Here is a 4,156-nt window from a genome sequence, read left to right as displayed (position 1 = left end):
TAGAGCGCTCGCTTAGCATGCGAGAGGTACCGGGATCGATGCCCGGCGCCTCCATCCCTTATTTTGCCCTTAAAACATTCACTTATTAGTAAGCAGCAAGCGTTGAATAAGTACTGTAACATCTTAACTGCACATTCAAGTTGTAACTCAGTGGTTTCCAAATTTTTCAAATTTGAACGCGTATTACAGCAATATGGATAAGAGCACAGGAATGTACTTATACTTGCTGGATTCCCCAAACATTCAGCTTTCATATGCATATATTGATTCATTCTGATCTATTATAGTTTTCGAGTAAATCAATGAAATGTTAGAAAACACTGCTTTTTCGCAACGTTCTAATTTCAATTTTTAAATTTGAACGCGTATTCATGCTTTTTCGAACGTTCTAATTTCAATTTTTCAAATTTGAACGCGTATTACAGCAATATGGATAAGAGCACAGGAATGTATCTATACTTGCTATATTCCATCTGAGCTACGCCCCCTTTCTTGTAAGCATTTGGTGATAAATTCGCTCCAATTTAGCTTTCTTGGTACGACCACACCTTGTGTTGAATAACAATGAGATTGTACTTAAAAAAAACTGGTCGAGCCGCCGAAATGACTTAAGTCCAAACATCACAGGGGGCGTAGCTCAGATGGTAGAGCGCTCGCTTAGCATGCGAGAGGTACCGGGATCGATGCCCGGCGCCTCCATCTCATCTCTTTTATTCCAAAATTCCTATATTATTAACAAACAATTCCTGAAGAACTCAATGATCATTTACTCTACACTCCAAGTAATTTGTAACGAACATACGTTTTTATTATTGTTCCTCATTATTACAAATCTAGATCTGTTTCTGTTTAGTTACTTGAATGCTTTACGAACATATTTGTAGCAATATTTAATCTACTTCCTGATTAGGATTGTTAATATTACCGTTTTCTTCTTTATTTTTTTGTCTCCATTCGTAATTTCTTCGTTTTGTTTGCGATCAATTCGCATTAGGCGATATAATGGTGAGGTAAACTTTTGAAATATGATGCCATTTCCGGTTTGCGTGCATGTGCGTGTATGTTCTCTCGCTTGCTCGCATGGCCGATGATGGATGCGCGCTTCTGTTTCATACAAAAATATATCAATTTCCGCTTTGAAAGTAGGCGGCGGCGGTATTGAAATGCGCGCACCGCCGATAATGCAATTCATAATGGGCCATTGTACGCAAAGAGGGTTGAGGGTGGCAAATTCACACCCCGCACCTTCTTCTACCATCACCAATTTCACCCCCTCGATAGAAAGGGTGCGGGCAAAATGCTTAATTAATCACGGAATTGACCGCAGACTTTGATGTATGGGCGCTCACTTTTCGCACGCGATTATTGTTAGTTTTTAGGGGGGCGGGGGCGCTCGCGCTAAAGACAAAGGCGGCTTTTCGGAGCGGATGTATCTAGCGCCTGCATTCGGATTAATTAGGATCGGCGTCGGTGTGCAACGGACACCGGGGATTCAATTACGCCGCGGGGTTTGGGAAATTGCAGCGCGTTATATTATTGATCACCAACGATTTATACTTTCTTCCGCTATAAAACACACGTGAAAAAATACAAATCCCGAAGAGATTACCGTTTTTAATGCTATCACGCACACCCCTCGATTTTTAATCAAACAAAGCAACAGCACACACAAAAATAAAATCACGTAATACCACCACTAATCCCTGATCGGAAAAGCAAATTCAATTATTAATTAGTGGATTAAAAAAAAGTGGAGTGGATCTAAAAAAATGAGGAATTACAACTCCCCCTTGGTATTGGAGGCGCCGGGCATCGATCCCGGTACCTCTCGCATGCTAAGCGAGCGCTCTACCATCTGAGCTACGCCCCCTGTGTTGTTTGTACTTAAGTCATTTCCCACTTTTTTTTAAGTATTTCCTCATTGTTATTCAACACAAGGTGTGGTTCCAAGAAAGAAGTTAAATTGGAGCGAATTTATCCACAAATACCAACAACAAAGGGGGCGTAGCTCAGATGGTAGAGCGCTCGCTTAGCATGCGAGAGGTACCGGGATCGATGCCCGGCGCCTCCATCCCTTATTTTGCCCCCAAAACATTCACTTATTAGTAAGCAGCAAGCGTTGAAAAAGTACTCCAACAAACTTGACTACACATTCAACTAGTAACTAATGTATATAATCACAATTATTTTAGATATATTCCTACAATTCAATTATTTAACACGTTAAGGACGTCGCTTTTCGGGTTGTCTGCCCCCAGAAAATTTTTCGTGGACGCCTATGGACTAAGTGAAAAGTCAAATATCTTACGTCAATTATACATTTTTTAATGATATTGAAGCAATTTATAACAATTGTGGGAAAAATATTTAAATTTTCATTCAATTCTATACTTGCTAGGAAAAAGTGCTATAGATTTTATAATAAGCAATAATAATAATTGATTATTGCAATTTCTATTCAAGTCGAATATATCATCATGTGCATATTCAAGCTTTAAGCTTGTATTGTATTTGAATAAATTAGCAATGTTTTATACATCTGCTTATGATAATCATATTGTATTTTTAATGCCGTTGCGTTTCGATTACTTAGGAGCTGAGAAGCGGCAAGTAGTATTGAATGAAAATTTCAAATATGTTTCACAAGTTAATTTGTAAAGTACGCCTAAATTATGTCACAATATCACGTATTCTTCTAAATTGCTTCAAGAATTATTAAAATATGTATAAGAAATGTATTGGCGTTTGAAGTTTGTAATTGACTTAAGGTGTGATACCTCCCCCAAAAAGGGAAAAGGGATCAAAGTAGTTATATCACAGGGGGCGTAGCTCAGATGGTAGAGCGCTCGCTTAGCATGCGAGAGGTACCGGGATCGATGCCCGGCGCCTCCAACCCCTTCCTTTTGCCACCCCAGCAATAATTGCACAAAATCGCGACACCGCAGCCGAAAAACATAATTCAGATTGGAGGATGGAGTTTTGGCTTTAAAGTGGTTTGCGGATTCCGATTTATTGGCCTAATTAGTATAACAATGTGCGAAACCCACCCCCATTATACAGCTATATAATGGGGTTGGTGTGTGTGTGTAGCATGTTTCGAACGTTTGGGAACGGGGATGAGACTGTAACGGCCATTGTTGTCCCCCAATTGCTCGAATGTGTATCTAACTATATAATACACAGGGCAGAGAGAGAGTGAGATATATATATTTTCAATGCAAAACTGGGCGAGCGAACGACACCTCCGCAACAAATCATACTCGGGGCCACAATTAACGGAATAAACCGCAATTTCCAATAACACTTAATTATTGTTCCGCAGACACCTCAATTGCCATCGAATCCGAAACTTGAATTGCGTCGACACAAATAGAGAAGAGCACACGTCGAGTGGGAAAAAGCGAAATACGAAAAAACAAACAGTATTTTACACCAGCGTTTTCCAAACTGTGAGGCGCGCCTCCCTGGGGAGGGGTGGACTAGTCTAAGGGGAGGCGCGAATATTAGTAGAAGTGAGCAATTTTCCAAATATTTGCTAAAGTATAGATACACTCGAAAACTATAATAGATAGAATGAATCCAATATATGCATATGAAAGCTGAATGTTTGGGGAATTAAGCAAGTATAGATACATTCCTGTGCTCTTATCCATATTGCTGTAATACGCGTTCCTTTTAAGAAATGGAAGGGTGCCAAATGATTACATACTTTTTAGGGAGACGTAGTAACATCAAGTTTGGAAACCACTGTTTTATACGAACATAATTTGGGAATTCAAATACGCGAACACAAATTCGTTATCAACATTTCGATGCAATTATATTTGTACAATCGTTCATTTGTACAAATGTTATTAGTTTTAAAAGTCTGTTGTGTTAAATTTTAAATACATTGAAAACTAAACAATTAGAAGAAATTGAATAGTAAATTCATTATACAAAAGTAGACTACATATTTCAATAATACTCTCGTAATTTGTCCTATTGGTAAAGGTTCTTGTGATCCTTATAATGTATATAACATAAACGCATTGAAAAATATCGATTATTTATACTATAAGCGGTCAGGGAACCGGGGTAAATTACCCAAAATGGGGTAAAAATGAATTTTTTTTTGGTTAATTTTTCTAATTTCATCTTACCAAACTCAGAGAGC

General features: G+C 38.5%; 4 non-coding genes across 4 annotated transcripts; 3 read left to right on the top strand and 1 right to left on the bottom strand.

The window, feature by feature from the left end:
* The first annotated feature begins 626 nt into the window (after positions 1-626).
* Trnaa-agc lies at positions 627-699 on the top strand. The gene has a single exon. It is a non-coding gene; the product is annotated as a tRNA-Ala (tRNA).
* Positions 700-1,797: 1,098 nt separating this feature from the next.
* Trnaa-agc lies at positions 1,798-1,870 on the bottom strand. Its single transcript has one exon. It is a non-coding gene; the product is annotated as a tRNA-Ala (tRNA).
* Positions 1,871-1,998: 128 nt separating this feature from the next.
* Trnaa-agc lies at positions 1,999-2,071 on the top strand. Its single transcript has one exon. It is a non-coding gene; the product is annotated as a tRNA-Ala (tRNA).
* A 748-nt stretch (positions 2,072-2,819) lies between these two features.
* Trnaa-agc lies at positions 2,820-2,892 on the top strand. The gene has a single exon. It is a non-coding gene; the product is annotated as a tRNA-Ala (tRNA).
* The last annotated feature ends 1,264 nt before the right edge of the window (positions 2,893-4,156 follow it).

The sequence above is a fragment of the Nicrophorus vespilloides genome, unplaced genomic scaffold, assembly GCF_001412225.1.
Source record: "Nicrophorus vespilloides isolate i.1.1-1 unplaced genomic scaffold, Nicve_v1.0, whole genome shotgun sequence".
Taxonomy (NCBI): Eukaryota; Metazoa; Arthropoda; class Insecta; order Coleoptera; family Silphidae; genus Nicrophorus; species Nicrophorus vespilloides.
The sequence above is the reverse complement of the archived record's forward strand: the minus strand, read 5'-3'. Positions and strand labels throughout refer to the sequence as shown.